At 40.7% G+C, this 21,510-nt stretch overlaps 1 protein-coding gene across 20 annotated transcripts in view; it reads left to right on the top strand.

Annotated features, from left to right (window-relative positions):
* Window positions 1-21,510, top strand: part of LOC116928664 (collagen alpha chain CG42342) — a 46,310-nt gene that overhangs the window by 1,420 nt on the left and 23,380 nt on the right. The gene's annotated exons all lie outside the window — the stretch shown is intronic.

Raw genomic sequence — 21,510 nt, 5'->3', positions numbered from 1 at the left:
TCTATTGGGTTTGTACAGCGCGTATAGACGTTGGTTCTCGGAAAAAATGAACCCATCAGCATTGTGGTTTTACAAGAAGAAGAAAAAATATATAAAATATCTATGCATACGTATTATGCGTACGTCGGTATCTCTGAACGTAAATCTTGTTCACGACGAAAAGCAAAGAAGCAAGTTATCAATTTTTTTTGTTGTTGAAAGAAAAATTCTTTGCGGCACAAGAGCCAGCGATTTGAGGTCGCATTATGACGTGCTAGTCCCATCGATGTTTGGCCGAAAGGAGAAGAAGGAGATAATTGCAGATGATGGGTCCAACGTTTAGCGACTGACGATGTGCGATTATTTTGGCTTCTCCTCGCGCCAGAAATGATTTTAAAAAAAAAGGGGGAATAGAAAAACAGAGAGAGAGAGGCAATGCGAAAGAGAGAAGAAAGGCCGAACCACACAGGTGAGACAAGGCAAGAACTAAAAAATGCATGAAGACGGAGGTTCGTAACAAAAGGCTGGCTGCAGACCTATACATAACCTTCGATGAGTCATATTCTTTTTGGCCACAATGTGTTACATTATCTTCATATTTGGACAAGAATAAGAAGGTCTTAAGAAGACGGACGAGAGCATGAGTGTGTGTGACGCGCGTGATCGGCTTCTCCTTTCCGTGACACATAAAACTCTTGGCGCCGGGACCGATGATTATATGTTTTTGCGTTCGGATCCCGTCTTCCCCATGCAAGTCTCTTGTCGTGATGGAGACTTTCTGTTTAGAATTCTTTTGTTTTCCTTGATCCTTTTTTGATTTTTTTGCTTCCCCCATTATGACGATGTGGGATAAAAGGGCTACTCTTTCAACGGTCTGCCTCTCCGGTCAGCGTGATCTGCGTGTTATACGACAAGACGGAATGTGATGAGGCGTCCAACTCGTCCCCCCGACTGGTGTCTATTTTCTGACGGATGGCTTTTCACGTTTTCGTTTCGCTTTTCTTTTTCATCGTTCATTCCTCGAGACGCTATTATGACGGCAGCTATTATTATCCCATTCTTCTAACGACATGAAGTCGACAAGTTGAATGGAACTAATCCGTTTTCACGTCCAACAATCTCCAAGGTAAAAAAACAAAAATAAAAACGGAAAATTTAATTATACGTTGATTAGACAGCATTCCCGTTTGGTTTTTTTAAAGATCAGATTGACAATCAATTGAGTTTACGGGAGCGATCATGACAACGTTATAGGGAATGCACATTAAGGTCCCTTGTTTTTTTTGTTTTGTTTTTTAACTTTAAATTTTTTTCTTCAAAAACGCAACGCGCAGGAAATAAGAGAGCGATGAAAGAAGTGACAAAAAAAAAGGCGCAACAAATGACGCACACCCAACACCTTTTCCTCTCAATAATATAACGAGATTTCGGCTGGCTGACTTATACAAGTTCCTTGCAGCGATAAGGGACGGTTCCAAATGAGAGACGATAGATATGTCTCTCCTTTTTTTCTTCTTTTCCACCCCATTTCTTATTTTCCATTGAGGCAGAAGCTCCACAGACACACGATTCGATAAGATTATAACCTAACCGCGACGCACTTCGGCATTTTGCTGTAGCGTTCGGAGTTTTTTTTTATTAAAACACACACACAAAAAAAAAGGCGATCGAAAAATTGAAATGGACCAACCAGTTGTGTTGTTTTTATTCAAATTTTTAGGCGACAGCCAACGAGCCGAGCGATGTATAATTAATGGTGGCCTTGATGCAAAACACGAGTCCTCTATTTATTCTAAGGGTTCGTCTCACTTTTTTTTTTTTTTAATCTAAAAACGAATAGAAGGACGTCGAAGAGCGCATAGCTACGCACTATACGTCTCTAAAACGCTTTCGACTTCGTCCTTTATTTTTGATGTTTGACCGAACGGTTTACTTGGTACAAGGAACATACAAAGAACAAAAGAAACAAGAGACTATGGCCAAATGGAGAGGCTAACGAAGGGAAATGCGATTACATCTAAAGGCAAAGAGTGGGGAAGGAAATGGCTTGTCCGCTCGTGTGTGTGCCTCTCTTGGCTGTCTTGTTTAAGACGTTGAATTTCTTTTCATTTTTTTTTTTTTTTATTTTTCTCTCTCTTTATATAATATATAAATATACTATATAGGATACAGTCACGGCTAATTGTTGTCAGGCTTCTTTTTTGTTTTTTTTCCTCCTTCTTTTTCTTTTTTTCTCGGTTCCCTCGTTTCCCTTCTCCGGTCTTTTTCATCTTTTTTCCTCCGTCAAGTCTTTTTTTTTTCCTCTCTTTCTTTCGTTCTGATACAGTCGACCGAGTTAGCATTTTTTTTGTGTGTGTCTGGAACCATGGGCTGTGCTAACAGGCACGGCTATGCCGGGGCGCTAATAGCAGCTCCATGTTGCGACTGGGATTCGACCGATAACAGAATCGAGATTTTTCTTTTTCTCTTTTAGTTTTCTTATTGTATTTCAACAACCACAAAAAGAAGAAAAACGGATTTTGTTTTGTCTTTCTTATAGGTAGCTCCCTGTTCTTATATAGCCACTTATTTGAGTTCACCCCCCCATCTCCCCGTTTTCCAAGTGAGAGGGCTCTCCTTCATTGATGCATATCCAGAGTTGGACCCGTAACGGCCAGGAACCACCACACACGCAACAGAACCTACGCCCTGTTTTAAAAGCTTTCCTCGTCGAGACCCCCAGTTATTTTTCAAATATGGGGGGGGGGGAGATATTCGTAATTTGGATGTTTGTTTTACCTGGAAGGCACGTTGAAATAAGCAGGCGAGATTTTTCGTTGATCATTTTTGAAGAGGGAAATCATTTTTTTTTGTTAGTGTGTGTTTTTCTATCCTCTCGTTTTGTCGAGCAAGATTTTTGACACATTTTTCAGGTTGGTATTGTAACATGAGGGGGTTCCCTTTACGGGATAAGACAAAAGACCTACTAGAGTATATCCCGTCATCATTTTTCCTTATTCCGGACGACTCAGGTGTCATACAGGAAGCGCAACAGCTGATGAGAAATAAAGAGCTGCCAAAAGTTGACGTTGCCATGGTTTGAGTTACCCAGGAGATATCATGGAAACCCTAGACGTGTACAGTTCCTTGTACTAGTTAGTCTAAATAGCCATCGTCTTTCATATATATGTATTTACTTTCTACGTGTTCTTCGCTGTGCGCTTATTACTTCCCTTTTCTGTCGTTCACAGCCAGTGCTCTTATTATTCCTTGCTGTATATCTTCCCCCGCTCCACGACAGACGTATAACACTGTACACCTCTGACACGCACCAACCGATTTTCGTTTCTCGACATGGCCCCGCGCTCTTCTAACAGGAAGAGAACGTAGAAGCGGCCAAGTGTGTGACACGATCACTAAACGTTGAGTGCGTGTGAACTGGCATGACGACATCAATAGGATTGGCAGAAAATGGGATGAAATATGGGACCCGTTTTAGAACAAATCCAAGCATTTTAACATAAACGTCGACACACAAAAGAAAAGACATACGTCTTCTAAACGAAAAAGAGAAAGAAAATGCAACAAATCAACGCAAAGATACCTAACAGGGTCGCAAAAGCTGAACGTAACAATCGCTTCTATTTAGACAAATCCCCTCATTATTTGTTTTCCTTATATTCAAATGAGTGCTGCGTTTGAGCTCTTTTGTTTTCAATCGATGGATCACTTGTTGACTTTCTATTTTCTTTCGCATTGCGTGATGCGATGGGTTAGTTTATTTTTATATATTTTTTTTGCCAATAGTGTAACTGCGGATGCAGAGGCAACGACTTCCGCTGTCCGCGGGACTGCCAACCACAATTTTATACCCGCTCTTTTTTATTTTTGTTGTTGTGTTTATAGTTGGACAGAAAAAAAGGAAAAAGAGAGAGTTGTCGTGCTCGTTCTAACATTTTTCTTTTTCTAGTCAGCTTGATGGTTTATTCATCTCCGGTTTGTTTAGGAACATTGCACAATGACGGGGTGTATATTTATTGGTTTAGAATGGCGCAATAAGAGAAGGGGACATGCTAGTCCAACCTTTTTAAATAAAAAAAATGAAAGAACTGATTGCCGTATTCACCTGAACAGAACTCGAACTCTTCTCTTTTTTTTTTTTTTCACGACTGAGACGAAGCGCATTGTTGCCTTACTTTTATAGTACCGTGATGTCTCTCTTTTTATTTGGGGTTGTGAAACCTTTAAAAAAAATATATATATGTAACTCCTTTTTTTTTTTGCGGGATGGCGAGGGAAACGTGCGTGGATTTTTCAGATAATCCCGCAATTCATTCCCGGTAAAATTCCTCCATCGACAAATATAACGGCCTCTCGTATATTCACGACATTCATTCTGTTGCGACTATATAATATCGAACATCGTCAGTCGAGTACCATCTTCCGGCTGGATTGACCACCCGTCACGTTTTCTTTCTCTTTCAAGCGTATATGGCAGTAGATTAAAGTGTCGAACTCAACAAACATCGGCAGGTGCATTTAAATATATATATTTTTTTAAAGGTCCTAGTTGATAAACAACTTTTGTGGGGGGGAAACAGAGTGAGAGGAACAAAACAAAAAAATCAACATACGGATGGGGAGTGTGTGCGCGTTAAGGGTCAGACGCAGCACCGAACTGGCCAACTCGGCTGTTGCCGGAACGCACGTCGTAGAGCTAAAGTCACGTTTGGTCGTCATTGTACATAATTTTTTTTGTTTTGTTTAGAGGTTTTTTTTTGTGTTGTTTTTTTTTCCTCTTGTATTTCTCCCCAATTTTTCTTTTTTCTTTTTATGCTTAGGGGGGGACTTGTTCCAGTTCCGGGTGCAAATTACAGGTGTTGCGCTCACGTCACCTTTTATTTTTATTTTTTTTTCGTATTTTTCCCCAATTGGTCTGTCGCGTCCATTTTCGTTTTTCTACACTCCTCGTCCTGACAACACGCAGGGGAACAAAAAAAAAAAAGGTTCACACTCGATTGACTCTTCCCCTTTGTTTCGACAGCTTCTTTGATTTTCCCACTGTGTATTTGTTTTGTTCTCGTACCTTTCCGTCTTCTCTTAGAATTTATTAATTTTTTTGTCTCAAAAATCAAAAAATGCATTTTTTCTATTTGTATTCATGAAAAAAAAACGAAACAAAACGAATACAGTAGGGGATGAAAAGAAGTCGGGTCCGTGAGCTTAGACCGTTATATTACCGTTGCTACGTTCGAATCATTCAATTCACGGGGCGCTTCTTTCTTTTCTAGGGGTCCCGGTCGTCTCATTCAAGTGTCGGTTTTTGTTTTTGTTTTTGTTTTTTTCATTATGACTGTCGACAGAAAACACGTCTCTCTCTAGTGTATGTACGTACACACGCAGACGTTACGTGTTATATAAACGAAGGGGAAAAGGGAACACGGCGGCCTGCTGAAGAATGCTCATAAATGTCAAGTTCTCTTGTCTGCTGGTAGTCGCTAGTGGTAGCTGCCATAGTACATGGACTTATTGCCATCATTCCTCTTCTTTCTTCCACTAGCTTTGGCCTATGGCCTTTCCATTGTTCCAGGGCGCCCGCCAGGTTTGAAATGACCCCCCTCTTCTATATACTGTACACCTCTTGGAATTGCTGGAGTGTATTGGTCCGAAGAGCCGCAATTGCGCATGAGAATGAGGGCCGTAGAGAAGGGAGAGTTTGAAAAAAAGAAATGAATATATTTTTTTTTTATTTTTAAGGGGGGTTACAAAAAAAAAAAAGAAAAATGAAGAAAGAAAACGCCCCCCCGCCACTGGCTATATTTTGTGTATAACAGAGTAATCAGTCAATAATAAAGACCCGGGAGGTAAAGTGGGGGTCGCCCGAGAGGAAGAGGGAAGAAAAAGAAAAAAAATGTTTTATTCTTGGTGTTGCCGAGCTTAGAAAGAATACATCCTTATAGTGTTTTGGAGAACTGAACACCTTTAGTTCAGCGTCCAGATTTTATATGGGCGACACAATAATGTTTGAACGATGGGGGGTTCCAGCAGTGGTCGACCCCTCTCGACTATACTTTATTTTCTTTTAGTTATAGTGGTGGTCCTCTCGAATGTTGGGCCCTATATAAACTCTGTTGTCCTGTGTGATGAACTTGCTTTCTCTCTTCCACCTTTGCAACGCATTGTACGGTTGTTAAATAATCAAAAGAAAAATGCCCGGAGTTGATGGCGCAATAACCGGTGAACCCGAAATTCATGCCATCCATATAGGCGACAGACAATCAAACTTGCGACACGCCGCACAAACTTTTCACCGTGATGTGATCTGCTATTTCGCGTTACCTGGATATGGATAGCCAAGCAGATTGGAATGCATTGAACACTACGATTCATGTCGCAGTTCAGTGATTTATTTATGGCCAATTTTAGCCACGGCTCACATCTTGAAAGACAGTGACAAAGAGAATCATCGGACATTTTTTGGCTACTTGCTGTAAACGATGTATGCGCCAGGACAAAAGAAATCGTTTCTTATTGATAACAGAATGGCACTCGAATTTATTTGAGCATCGAATCATAAAGAAGAGAAGGATGAAGAAATGCCTATAAGAATTCGAAGGGGAAACAAAACTTTGGGTTCGAAGTAGAGCTGGTGGTTGTGCATTATTCAACAAACTAACGAGTGACTCGAAGAAAATAAGACAAAATCTCTGTTTCGTATATCACTGATGTGTTCCTCTTGCTAGCCACTTTGTTTGCTCCTCTTGTTCGTCTATCTCTTTTCTTTAAGGTCTTTTTTTGTTTTGTTTTTTTAGCTCATGTTTAATGTATATCGTTCGTCTCTTTCCTCGATTTGAAATTCATTGAAGCTGTGCGTCTTCTACGATACGGTTCCCTGTTTTCTTTTTATAGTTTTTTTTTTTTTACTCCGAAAAAAGAGTCGCTACGGTACTGCACCGGAGCAAAAAGCGATCCTTTTAAAAGCTTTATAGGCCGATGAAAATGTTGAGCCTCTCGGCCGGCTTCTCTTGTACCTCACGTCGTTCACACGAAAAGATTTTTGTTGTCTTGAATTCCTACGATTTCATTCCGTTATATTTCTAGATTTTCTAGAGAAAGAAGAGAAAGAAAGGGAGATAGGAATAAGCAGCAACCCAAAAACGAAAGAAAGAAGTAAAATAACACACTTGAATGGAAATAACCGGCAGCTAAAGCATCGGGAGGTAGCCGCGGGAGCCCTTGTCGGTCATTTCACAGCAAGGGGTATTTATGGTAATCGAGCTGAGGCGTGTGTGTGTGTGTACACAAACGTCAAGGGCGCGGCCACGCGGGCCATTTTTCCTTTCTTTTCTTGTGTACATGTGTCTGTCTCTCCACGTGTGGAGGCGATGGCCAATCGAGCGCATTCTCGCATCTTATCGTCATCGTACGCCAGAAAGAACACGATAAAACAATCGTACGAGAATGTACACACACAATCATCGTCACACGTTGTTCACATGCGTAATCCTGTCCCGTCTGTCATTTCGTTTGTTGTCTTTATTTCCTTTCGGCAACAATAGGTGTTTTCCGATTGATATTCACCCCCTCCCTCTTTGGAATTGCGTGATTTGAGTCCATGTGCGTGCCATTGTGGTTTTAATTTGGAGATCCAAAAGAATTTTTTTAAAAAATAGCTGGACTTTTTATTGTTCCACACATTGATTCATTTCTTCTTTTTATTTCATTTCGTTGGTCTGTTCAATTTGAAAACCACGCAAACCGATGCTGACTTTATATACGACCTTGTAACGCTATATATTCACGGCTTTTTAAATAGATGTATATATAACTATGTTAGTGCTTTTAACTAGCCGTAATAAATAATAACCCAACCCGAAAAAAGACCAACGAGGAATATATAGACGAGTGATGACGCAAGGACGTGCCAAAAAGTCGTGAGAGAGTCACGCGGCGTTTGTTGTTTGTTTTTTAAGTATATCGTTCGCCTTGTCTTTTAGAATTTTATTTCACATTAAAAAAAAAGAAAAAGGGCGGGATAATAAGCTTTGGAGAACGACAGTATAGCCAAGGAGGTAAACAGAACGAAAGAGCAACAAGGAGGCGGTATGTTGGTGGCAGTATTTGATAAATATATATACGACTTGGAAAGTGAACACCGGAGTAAAGATGTTTATCATTTTCGTGATAAATAATAGCCAAGTGGGCTACTCTATACGTTCACGTAGGACATGTTGCCGAGTGTATGGCTTTGAATTTCAAATGTCGATCTAGCGATTAGTTTATTTTTTATTTTTTTTGTGCATTTTCTTTTTGTTCAATTTTGATTTTCTTTTCTTCGTTTATTTTTTTTTTTGGGGGGGGAATTGTAAATAATATCGGGTGCGGCGCTCGTGCGCTTAGATTCACTCAAGTCGAAATTTCGTGCTGTGCACCAATGCACCATGACTCGGCCTTTTTTTTCTATTTCAATCTCTCCCCCTATATCCTCACAAAAATAAAAAGGATATAGAGGCTCGTTTGGTTTTCTCTCTCATCCACAAATCCACGTCACGATAAGTGGATTGTGTGTATTCAGTTGAAAAAATCATCAAAATACGAAACAAAACCAAAACTGGCAAAGCGACACAAACGAAAAAGGAAAGAAAACCTTCTTGAAATGGTTCCAGATTTGATGTCTCCGCTACACAGGCTGAAGGGTGTGTGTTCAGAAAGGCAGGACTCGGGTTACACGTTCTGTACAAGCCGCACACACACACACACAGTATACGCATTTAACGTGAAACGACACGGCAAATAGGGAAAGAAAGAAAAGTTCCCTTTCTTTCTTCCTACTCAATTCAAGAGGAGGAATGTAACCAGAGACTGTAGACCGACCAAAAAAACGAAAGGCCGAGTTTGTGTGTGTGTTTGTTTGCGTGTCTGTTTGTCTCGACCATTGAGGCTACTGCTGGACATGTCAACACTGCTGGAAAAATAGAAATCTCGAGCTCTTTTCGACAAGATGGATGTGATTTGGTTAGGTATTTTCTTCTTCTTTTTTGGTATACAACGTAGCGGCTTGTGCGATGTTTAAAGATGCCTCGCACGGAAGCCTATAGATGCATCAGAAATTCAGATTTTTTTTTTTTTACAGTTGATGCACGAGCGGATGTGTGTCCACCCGTTTCTCTCTTGACTTTTTACGGACATAATTATTTGTTTTTTGGTTTATGGCGGAATATCAGTTGACATCTTTGTTTCATAGCGTTGACAGCAAAAAGTTCAAGCAAAAGAAATCCAGCTGGTATGAGCACATGGAACGAGACTTGAGTCACACAAAAAAAGAAAATGGCGGAAAGAAACATAAGGACGGCGAAAGGGCGTAAAAGAGAATAACAGCATCGAACAAACTCCGAAATGTACGTGTATATATCGTCGCTCGACAAGAGAATTCGAGACGTAAAGAGTTACAAGGCACTTTGAATGGTCTTAATATATTAAGTCACGAAAAAAAAAAAAGGGACAGCTCTACAACCAGCAGATCCATCGGCCCACAAAGAATCAAAGCTTCCGGCAACTTGTGTTCAGAGGCATCGAGTCGATTGAAAGAAGAAAAGGGGAAAAGAAGAAAAAAAAAAAGTTTAAAAACAGCATGGGGTGTATGAAGGCAATCCGACACTTGCGCGTGCAAGGCTCCCAAGAAAAAAGAAGGACCCGGATGAGTGAGGAACTTCGTCTTGGCGGCTCGGGTGTAAGGGAAAAAAAATAAAAATGGCCCCGTGATCTAAGCATTTTTTTTTTTCACTTGATTTTTTCTTGTGTGTGTCTGGAACGACGAAGGGAAAGAAAGTTTTCTTTTTCAGTTGTATATAACGTCGTCCCTCTTTTTTTATTTTAAATTCTATTTCCTTCACCTGACTCTTTGAACCGAAGAGAGCGTGACTGGGCCGTGAATGATATTATCCTGTCGATACAACAAAACTAAAAAATAATTTGAAAAAAAAAAAAATAAATTTCTTTTGAACAAAAGACGAACAAGATAAAAAAAAATGTAGGAATGCTGGAATTTCCCATTTTTATATGTAACAGTGATTAGCTTCTCTCGTCGTATGCGGCGCGGCGAATCGACAAATTCCGCGTATGAATACGACGCACAACGGGAAAAAAAGGGGGTCATTAACGAACGATGGAATATATTTATATACTATACAAAAAAAGGAGGAAGAACGACATCATAGCCCAGCCCCACACACATTTGATTTTAAAGAGCCTTTTATCGTCTCACTTTCGTTTGTTTTTATTCCACGTTGTGCCGCTAAAAGAGACACACAGAAAAAAAAGGAAAAAGTCATTAAGAATTAACTCTACAGCAGGAAGAAATGCTTTATACGCTTGATTGAATCGCCTTCATAAACTATGATCCGTTCCCGTCTGGAGATTATGCAACTTTGCGTTGTGTTGCTGTCATTTCTCTGTTAAAAACCTTTTGGGTTACAGCGGTCAGTGAATCGTCTCTTTAACCTTATGGTTATAGTCAGTTCATATCTGGCATTATCTGTGTGTATATCTAAAGCTTTTAAAACGTTTCGACTAGTACCTCCATTTTCCATGACCCCAGTGCAAAGAAAAGAGAAGAAGTGGCTCTGCCTTTTTCCTTGTTTTATTTACTTTGAATCTACTTCTTTTCTCTCGTTTCAATATGAAACGAAAGGGGGACAACAAACGAAGGACGTCCGACTGTCTTTTTTTTTTCTTTTTCATCATTTATTTGTGAACAAATAGACAAGACCAAGTTTCAAGAACGAAGAGAATTCACAAGAATTTTTGACAGCTGGACAAGGGTGGAGAATATTACTGAAATAGAAGGGTGTCTGATCATATGTCAGCGATAAAAACATCGAGAAAAAAAAACAGGAGAACTTCCTGTACAAGTGGAAAGGGAATCCAAATATATCGACACATTTGCCTTGGAAAAATACGGCCAGGTAATTGATCGGCGCGTTTATTCCGCGGCACAACGCGCAACCGAAGCCAATTTTTTTTGTCAAGGGTAGTATAACATACACAGTCCTTGTTGTTCCTTTGTTGGAAATAAATGCAGCCTCAATTTCTCTGTAAGAAATTTCTGCGTGTCCGTGTTATCTGATCCTGTTTTCTTCCTTCTCTGGTATTTGTGTTTTCTTGTTGTTTTATTTCTCTCGGTGGAAGAAAAGATTTCAAAAAGAAAAAAAAGAAGAAGAGACTGGATGATTGCTTGTTGTTGCTATAGTCTCACTGAGTATACAGTTGCGAGCCTCCGCCGTTTTGCTGTGTGTCGGGCGCATCCGCCCAAAAATAAAGTCGGCCCGTCTCAAGTGGTGGTCGAGACGGACATACAGGGCGGAGGCGAAACACCCAAATCGGTCAGCTGTCTCTATAGACAGACGAAACCAGAGCCAAAGACAACAAGAAAAAACAATCGACTTTAATCAGGGCTGACAAGCTTTGCAGACGGAGAAGAATTTCCAAAAAATAAATCAAAAGAAAGGCAAAGTCATTTTGAAAAAGAAAAAAAATAAATTTAAAAATAATTTTTCGATTGGCTATTGCTCCCCTTTGTACCTCTTGTCTCCGTTTCGATCTGTTAGGAAATCCAATTGGCCAGTTCCGCCGACAGTCAATCAGCCGAGGCGTGATACAAGGCTTGGGTATAGCCAGCGGCCCAGGCGTTAAACGAATAACACTATACCCCCCCACCCCCCATCGTAATAATAAAGTTAGATAAATAGAATTGGATCGAAAAAAAGTCAAACCATTTTTCAAAGATAAAGCGAAGCCGTATATATTGAACGTGAAAACAAGGAAACTCACAAACGACTATCGAGTGCATGATTAACTTAAGACTTCATGTGAAGAGTTCATTGTCGTTGTCCAGTTGACAAATGCCAACTTAACGGGCGATAACGCGATAAGTCTCGCGTTTCCGCTGTCGTAAAATGACACACACCCATAGCAGCTAATAAGTGGGGGACCCTCGACTGTAGTACCCCCGCTCGTCCGTTTGGCTAATCGTTGACAGACGTTCAAACGTTGCCATATCAACTCAAAGAAGTGCATGCAAGTCTTTTTTTTTTTTTTCAAAAGATATGGACAGATAGGTCAACATCAGTAAATAACCACAAAAGGATATATAGTGGTGGCGTTTATTTGAAACGTCAACGACTTCCCGTTTAAAGTGATCCTCATCATATCCGGCCTTCTTTTTGGAGTCCGAAAAAAAAAATAAAATAAACCACATCCTCTTCTCTTTCTTTGATTTAGAAAATTAAAACAAAATGAAAAAAAAAATGTTTCTTTCGTTTCTTTCGACGTGTGCTGAAGATTGGAATAGATTACGCCCACGACATAACTCGAGGAAACGAGTCTTACGTATCAGTGACGCACAGCGAGAAGAAGACGAACGGCCACGGAGGTGTGTGTGTGTGAGACTCTGTTAACGCCGATCGATCGATGCCAAACAGCCCATCCAAAACGATGGTGATGGTCGACACGTTTGGGATGCTGCTGTCTCTTTTTCTATACAAATTCCCTTTCTCCGCTCTCCATCGTCAATGATCCCCTCCCCCCACCTCGATCCGTAAAAGCAGTCGCCCTTCGATGCTGGCGTCAATGCAACGGCACTAAATTTATAGTGTGTGTCTCTTCAAAGTGGAGAGGGGGGTCGACAAGGTAAAAAAAAAAAAAAGAGGGACTGTGTGTCTTCCTTAACAATCGGAAGGGACGCTCGGTAATGAATCAGCAGCCGAAGAACGAGAGGCATGAATAGCTGATGGCCCCTTGTTATGCGCATCGCGCCGAAGGAAGAAGCTTATAGTCCAGTTGGTGTTTCGATCGATGTGTCACGCTCGTTCACGCACAGATTTTCTCCCGGCCGGAGTATATATATATCCAATGTCTCCCCGATGATATCACCTCAACTTATCTATATATGTATAGAGTCTTTTGCATTGGTCATCGGAACAAGGAGGACGAATCTTGACTACACCCCGACGTATATACGATTGAATTTGATTGAATTTCGTTCAGAATGTCCGTCATCGAATGGGCCAGGGTAAAAGGCAAAAAAAAACCGTAGAGAGAAGGGCGGCAATGTGCCACTTGGCTAGGTGCCGTATCTTTTGATATATTTCTCCGCCATGCGGCGGTGAGGTTTGGCGGTCGAGTGTGTGCCGCGTGAACTGATATCTTCTTCTTCTTTTGCTCGTGCCTCTCTCCGAGAACCGTTATTGCACACACGCGCAAAGTCCCCCAGGAAACAATAGAGGGAGCGCATTAGCACTTGAACGCGGTCAAGCCTCGTTTTCGAAAAAAAGCCATGGCAACGGAAAGCGATTGCCGAACGCACTTGACATCAGCGCCAAGAAAGGAGCACCACACGGGGCAGAGCCAAAAGAACGTCTCAAAGTCCGGTTCCATCCAGTAACGGCGAGATATAAATTCTGTTGCTTTGCAGCGTCAATTCGACATTGCTGAGAGCTGCACGACATTGTCGAGTGAAGGATTATGAACAAACGGATGCGATGATTGCTGTGGTTATGGACTTGCCGACCGGACGTATATAGAAAGATTGGATTGTCCAGCAGCTCAATCCGGATCAGTCCGCAGACATTTTGTGCGTGTGCAGCTATAGGGGGTTGAAGTAAGACGACATATTATCGGATATAAGAAGAGGCTAGCTGCCTTTGTTTATTTATGCCCACTGATTAAAGCTTTAATCCTTACTGATCAACGGCTTTCACAGATGCCATGGACGGCTGTGGAAAGTTGATCAAATCAAGAAAGAAAAACATAAAATTGAATTCTGGGTTTTTGTTTGAAGGGGAAGTTTATGTTGATGGAGGGGGGAGCAAATTCAATTGCTACCTGAACGCTGTCCAGCTGCTTTTTTTTAGAGTTTTACGAGTTTCTTTTCCCTTTTTAAACTTTAATCGCGTAATTGGAAATTTGAAGTGCCTTTCCATTTAAGAATGTTAAATGAAAAGAGCTTTCGTATAACAAGCTAATTGTTAACAATGAATTGGAAGGAAGGGAGAAATGGAAGATCATGACATCGACATTGCGTTCGCAGCGGGAGATCATGGAACACATCGGGGCTCTTCGTTTTGGCCTTAACCAAAGACTCGGTCAGAATAGGGAACCCCACAAATGGCCCACATCGAACCAAACTTTCAAACAACAATGTTTGAAAATAATGTCCAGTGAATATATTGATGTACATATCCATCCCAGAGATGCACGGCAGTAAACTACGCTGGAACAAGCCAAGGAATGCGAAGGACTCGTGGGTCTACGACGGTGCCTTTTCAATGAAGACGAGGACTCTTGACAAATGGTGTGAAATGTCTATACCATTTTGAATGAGGAAATAGAATCCAGTGGGGGCGATCAGCAGAGCAGATAGTACGATGAGCATTTCAAACAGATGCTGGACATTTTCATCTATATATATTTTAGACGCATGCATATAGAGTAGACAAGACCCCCTGGACACGATAACCTGAATTTCACGCAGCGAAAAGCCACTGCCACTTTTTGTTTCGCACCTTTTCCTTGTAAAATAGAAAAAAGAACTTGTCAGTTTGCCACTGATCTATTGCTATAGGGCGCATTTCTTTCTTCTTTGCGTGGCACACATGTGTATACATATTAAAAGCTGACATGCATCGATATACGGTCTATATCCTATATATCTATAGATTTCTTTGGACTCTAAAAGGCAACATGGGGCACACGACCGAAAGAAAAAAGAATGAAGTCTTTTGGTGGCTGCCAATCAGATAGGATTGTTGTATACAACCTGAGGTCCATACAACGTGCATATAGAAGAAGAGTGAAAGATATGGGGGGACTTTACAATGCCCTCTAGAGTCATTTATCAATCTAGCGCGTTGTTGGCATTGGCTGCTGCTAGAACCCAATTTTATTTATTTTTTTCTTCTTCTTGTCCCCCTAAACGAGCATAGATAATAGATATCGGATCACACGAGAAAAGAGGCTTCCATTCCAATAAAGATTTTTTTTTGGGGGTTGTCCTTTTCGACCCCGAGCAATTTAGATGGCACAATCGAAATCGTTTGAGTTTTCAATATAAAAAAGAAACGATTTTACAGTTGACTCTTTGGCATATTTTTTTTCTGTCGTTTTTCTTATAGTTTTTGACCTCTCAATCAGAGTCGAACCATTTCTAAATGTCCCTTTTTTTTTTTTGTTCCACCAGCCAAAAAGGTTCAAGCAAATCTAATCGTGTTCATCTAATTCGGATAGACCATCAGCAACTTTACGGATTTCAGAATTTCTTTACGCCCCCCCCCCCCGGCAAACGTACTTCACCCAGCTATTTCTTGATCAAAACTCGATAGAAAAGAACCTGTCCATTTCCTCCTATCTATTTCGATACTTAATTTTGTATTTTTTTTTTTTTTCAATTTGAAGAAAAATCTGATGGTTAGCCGTGAAACTTTCCCCTATCTCAATGACCTATTTTGGTATGGTTCTTCATTAGGTCTTTGATTCGATGGGTAAAAATTGTACAGTAACGCTTAAATGCTGACGGAGGGCGACAACAAGTTCTGAGAAATCGGTCGGCCCTTTTGCTGTTTTCGCTGCCGGTGTAGCGCGGCCACGCGGCAGCCAAGGGCTCCCATGACGCCAATCAAAAACTACCTGATCATTATTTAAAAAAAAAAAAAACACGGGGAATTAGACACAGATCTGCCGCTATGAAGGGGGGGAGTTGTGTGAAAGAAATTTTTATTGATTTTTTTTTCCCCCTTGATGGTCCGCGAGAAATGAGATGGAAAAAGAAAAATGAATCGCTCATTTTTCTCTTTTCTGTTTGTTCCATGTTCGTGCTGTTTGAGAATGTTAAGTAGTGCGGCTTTTGTTTTCTTAAAACAACAAGAAAAATACAAAAAAAAGTGCAGACTCATTATTCGGATAAGCTCGAGGCAGGGATATCTAATCAAAAGTGGAGAGAACCGCAACAGCCAAACATTGTTTTGAGTCTTTTTATTAAGTGAACGATTCCGACAAAAAACGAGGGTGGCCCAATCGTAAGCCGCTAGCGATGCTTACTCTCGTTTCTTATCATAATTAACTGTCGGCCGCAAGGACAATAAAAAATAAAAAATAAATAAATAAACGTAAACGTATAGAAGATGAAGTGGGCGCCATTTATTCGGTGTATTCCAAAATGAACGGATAATATCGTACAAGTATTGATGATGACGATAAGAGGGAAACAACACACTGCAGCCATATATCAATGGCTTAACTGTCTCGGAATCTCATCTGTCCCGTGATCGTATCCCGCATTCTTTCCACACAAAGAAAAAACAAAGAATTAAATAGCCGAAATACACCACCCATGCCATTGATGAATGCTCGCTGCGTTTCAATATCACCGTTGGTTTGGACAATCCACCAAAGATACACAACAGTCTCCACCCTATGGCCATCGTCTTCCTTGTAACACTAAATAAGTTATCTTATTTAAGAAGAGAGAAAAAGGGAAGGTCGACGACGGGCCTCTAGGTCATCCATTATACACCATCTGACGAGAAGATATCGATGCTTCAGCAAGAAGAAGGCCATACAGCGCCCGTGTTCTCCCATCAAGGCCTACAGGCCATATAGTTCGTACTGGCAGAATATGAGTGAACTGCGGTTGAAAGATATCTTTCCTTATTTTTTGGTTATCTTTTCCTCCCCCCTATACACGAAATCAAATGCGCAGCGCAAACTCATCCATTCGTTTTTTTTGGGGGGGGGGGGTTTCTCTTGTTCCTTGTCCGTTTCGTGCTAGCTGTATAACACAGTGATTACCCGAATGGTTATAGGGAAAAAAATATACCCGCCCGTATAGACCCATGTTTCGCGCTGCTTCAAACCCACGCAGTCGATCTGTCTTCATCGATGTCTCGGCTTTCTTTCCTTTTCTATTCGGCAAACTTCCCTATTTCCTTTCGTTTTATACTCCATCATGCGAAAAGAACAACAAGAGGTCCGGCTATGTAGAAACGGGCCGCTCTTTTAATTGAATGAGGCGGTCGAATTCTGTTGGAAGAAATATGTGTCAGAGTCTATTCAAAGCGAATGAAATCTTGCGATAAAAGGAGGTTTTTTTTATACAAGTTCTTATGGAAAGCACTCGCAATTCATTGGATAGAATGTCGATTTGACAAGACTCTTATTACACTTTGGGAGAAGGAAGAATTCAACAAGTGCTGCCTTTCAGTAAACCGATGAAAGAAAAGGCCAAAACAGCAGGTCGTGAACGGTGCGCAATGAGTTCGCCACTGGACGCGGAATAAAGAAGATGCGAGCGCGTCAAAACCGTTTAGAAGTTCATCGGACCCTTTTCCTTTTGATGGGATGTATTGATAGAAGAAGAAGGCCAACGCTCCCGCAGGCTGCGTTTGGATGTTGACCGACTTTCGTCAACGGTTTGTGTACACAATTTCGGGTGCTGTCCTTGTCAGCAGTTGCCTCTTCATCGACATGTCGGACACACGAAAATGAAGTCACAACTGGTCCTGATGGTTCCCTTTTATTTCCATTTCGGGTCTTGGCGGCTCTTTCCCCCCCACCGGATAAATGGAGAGTTAGAAAACGAAGTGACACATTCAATTCCCCACCGAATGCGATTGAAAAGGAACTCAATCACTCGCAGGCTCGCCACTCTCGTGTGCAGAGACCGCAATCAATCAGAACATTCACGGTAGAATGACATTGAAGAGCCAAGGCGACTGATTGTAACTTAATGATTGACTTTATATGTTTAGAAATATTATACAATTCAAGGAACGTATATACGCTTGAAATAAAAAGTAGGGCACGTGATCACAGCAGGTGACAGATAAGAAACAGGTGCAGTTGATGTGTGTTTTTTTTTTCTCTTACGTGGTAGATGACGGATGTGTATAATTAACCGCTTGTTGAGTGTCGCTTCTGTTTGCTATACACGACGAGCAAGGAGGGGTAGGATCCATCTAACTGTGGGCTATCTACGTGTCACGTTTTTCATCTTTCCATCCCATTCCATCTTCTTGCTTCTCCGACTTGTTGAATTACTCCTTGATTAAATATATCCTAGTTTGACATGCTGTCGTTCTCATCGTACATTTTTCATCATCTGGTTGTGTCTAGTATATCAAAGTAGAACATTTCAAGCCTTGGGGTTTAACTGTCATAAATGAACCGTATAGATTTATTATTTATTTTATATTTTTTTTGCATTCAAATCACGCAGACAATCTTGACTGCTCCCGACTGACCTTGTTGAGCAAACAAAGTTTTCCGTACAGTCTATTGTATTTTTTTTGTTGTTGAATTTTGGAGGTAAAGGACACGGCCATACCATAGAGATGTAACAATAAAATCTTTTAAAAATGTGTACAGTTTTACAATGTTCTTCACGTTCTCACGAACAGCGCCCTGACGGTCACATTTCCAGACATTTTAGCCATCATTCAAAAATCGTTAAACAAAATGTGACATTCGGGCTCACCTTTGTCTATATATATACGACACTGGAACCCATCCCTTCGGAACTATTTTTATGTGTACAACTCGCATTTTTTTTTTTTTCCACTGAAATGAGAAGGCATCTCCCTTCTGTTGATTCAATCGTCATGCTGTTTTAAAAAATTGTATTTTTCTTTCCCCCACCCCCAAAAAAATATATATTTCTTTCTTCATCAACGTATATGTACGTATATATATATAGGGGAGAATGTTACATCACATAGGGGATGTCGGGTCTATAGCCGGGCGGTCCCGGAGACCATCGATCAGGCATCGCACAGCATATCTTCGCCCTTTTTCTTTTTCTTATACTGAATTAATTTTGATTTTTTTTTTTCTTCACCGTCATCCAGCAAAGAAACAAACTTGAAAAATTCATTTCTCTTCTACGCCCCCCCCCCCTTTTTTTTAAAACTTATATAACTTCAATTTGAACGTACGGAATAGGGAATATGCAAGTTTTATGTGCCACGTCTGCATCCGTCAACGGAGGCAAGAAAAACTTTTTTTTTTTTTCTTGACATTGAAAAGGTTCTGTAATGCAACAAATTCTCTGGATGATTTTCAATGCAGGGCTGTGCATACGTTCGACTCGTTCGTATCGTCACGGCCGCGGGTGGTTGGGTTGTATACACAGGAGAGACTTGTAACAAAACTTTTCTTTAAAAAGGGGAAAGATATTTTGTATATTCAAACTCTATGGGAATTAAAAAAAAAAAAAATTTATTATAAAGACATTTTTGAATATAAAGGTCTTGTTCAATAGAACTTGAAATGAGGACGAAACGAACGAGAAAATATAGGAGGTGGTAGTGGATAATCCGTTTGTCAAGTCGAGAAGAAGAAAATAAACGGCGCTCGTAAATCGTATCATGGAAATTTCCTCCCCCCCTTGGCGACCTCCACTAACCCATGTAATAATTCCGAATCCTCCCTGTTCATTTCTCTCGCCCTCTTCTCCCAACTCTCATGGAAAAAAAATAACATTCTGAATAATTGTAAACAAAAATCGCTTATCCGGATAACGCGGCTTACGTTTTATAGATTTTAATGTCTTCATTTGAATAACATGTAGCCTTTCAATGGAGTTGCGGTCTCTTATGTGTATATAACGTTCTCTCTCAATTTACTCGCCTATTGAAGAGCGTATAAACGAGTCGTTCATTGCATTACTTCATCATCCTAAATACCTTTTCAATTCCTCCGCATTTCAACAGCGTTGCTGGAACGTGTCCCCCCTCACTAAATTATTATTCGAATAAAATATATAGATGATATATGTCTATAATATAGTGAAATATAACATCTCACTCCTTGAACATCAGGCCTCTATGACCATGAAACTGAAACATTTTTGGGGCCCAGCAGGGGGAGACTGGGCTGTTGTTTTGGACGTAGGGTTTTTTATTTTTGTAGCGAAAAACACATCAGGTATTTCTTAACCGAAACAAGACGTATGTGGTCCGTTAGGCAGGGAGAAAAAAAAAGGGGGGTGGGGGAATCTTTTAGAAAGTAAATGAACTTGTATCGATCTATAGAAGATAGATGGGGGGGGGGGCACTTTGTAGAAACGGAGGACATGCTAACCCCTCAGTAATATGACAAGGTTATTTCAGCAATCTGCGTATACCTTCCGTGTTCAGACGTTAAGTGCTAGTCTTTTTTGAGGCTGTTTGGGTTGATATCCTTTACTGGTGTGCCTTCCATCTTATACGTCCTTTGAGGTACACAAAAGAGGGACGTGTACAAAGGCCATCTATTAATGGAGCCGATAATAGATTAGATATTTTTTCTTCTACTTCCCCACGATCGAATAGCAAAAGGAAAGATCAAGGGGATTATGTAGACGTAAGGCACAGCCAACCAAAAATAAGAAAATTATATCTTTGATAACAATTTCACATCGTCAGTTTGTCTTCGACAGTCAGACGACCCCTTCTGTATACATAGCGTGAGTTTGATCAAGAAATGGGAGAAGATAAATCCTTACCTCGTCGTTGTTTGGCTGAGGTACTCTGCCTCTCTTTGCCTAACAACGTAAACTCTGTGTCTATATACGACATGGTAAATGAATCTATCCATTCTCTCGTTGTTCCCCCTCCTCCCTACAGAGCGAGTCCTTTCCGGTGGGCTTCATCATCTTAAAAGGCCTCCCTCCATTTTCTTGTTAGGGTTGTTATTTTCTTGCTTTATAGATCACCGTGTGCTCGAATGTCTTCATCAAGGGGATAGTGTCTTGTGAGCTGGTAACACGCACACGTCTAGAAGGTAGTAGACATGGGAAAAACAAAAGCTCTTTCCAATCATCTCGTGACTGGGCCGTCTTTTCTAGCCCAAACACAACGGACGGCGTAACTCGCATTAAATCAATGCAAGATGAAAAGACCCCCCCTCTCCCCCCCGCAAAGCACGAGGATTTAGTACATATATAGCGCCTTCGTTCTATGCTCATCAGGTTAATGAGTTCCTACGGTGGTGGGCTATTAAAATACCTTGACGTGGTTCAAAAAACAAAAATTTCAGTCTCTGGAATGGACGTTAAACAGCCAAGAGAACGCAGTTAGGAAATACTAATAACATTCTAATTTGAAGTCAATTTGAATGAAAAATTCTGGGTATGGCACCGGAACTAACGAAAATCAATGTAATATTCAAATCAACGGGAAAACTAAATAGTTAGCCATAGAGAGAGAGAGGCTTTAAAGAAACATTTTCGGGCTGATGGATAGACTCGATGGAAATGAGCAGCAAGATGGATCTGATGGCCTTGGCTTTGACTCCACCAACCTGTTGAGTACATTACGAACGTTGGTACCGTCACACGACCAACGTCTTTAAAGCAAATAATTCCTTTAAAAGTAAATAAATAAAAAAAAACTGATTGGAATTACATCGAAAGAGTTTGACCATCGTTTACGATATGTCACTGGCAGCGCAAGGCATTTCCCCGCTTCTTTAGAAATCACACATGTACAACTGTCCAGCTAGAAATCGAGTCTGTCATGTCCA

Source organism: Daphnia magna, linkage group LG1, assembly GCF_020631705.1.
Source record: "Daphnia magna isolate NIES linkage group LG1, ASM2063170v1.1, whole genome shotgun sequence".
Taxonomy (NCBI): domain Eukaryota; kingdom Metazoa; phylum Arthropoda; class Branchiopoda; order Diplostraca; family Daphniidae; genus Daphnia; species Daphnia magna.
The sequence above is the reverse complement of the archived record's forward strand: the minus strand, read 5'-3'. Positions and strand labels throughout refer to the sequence as shown.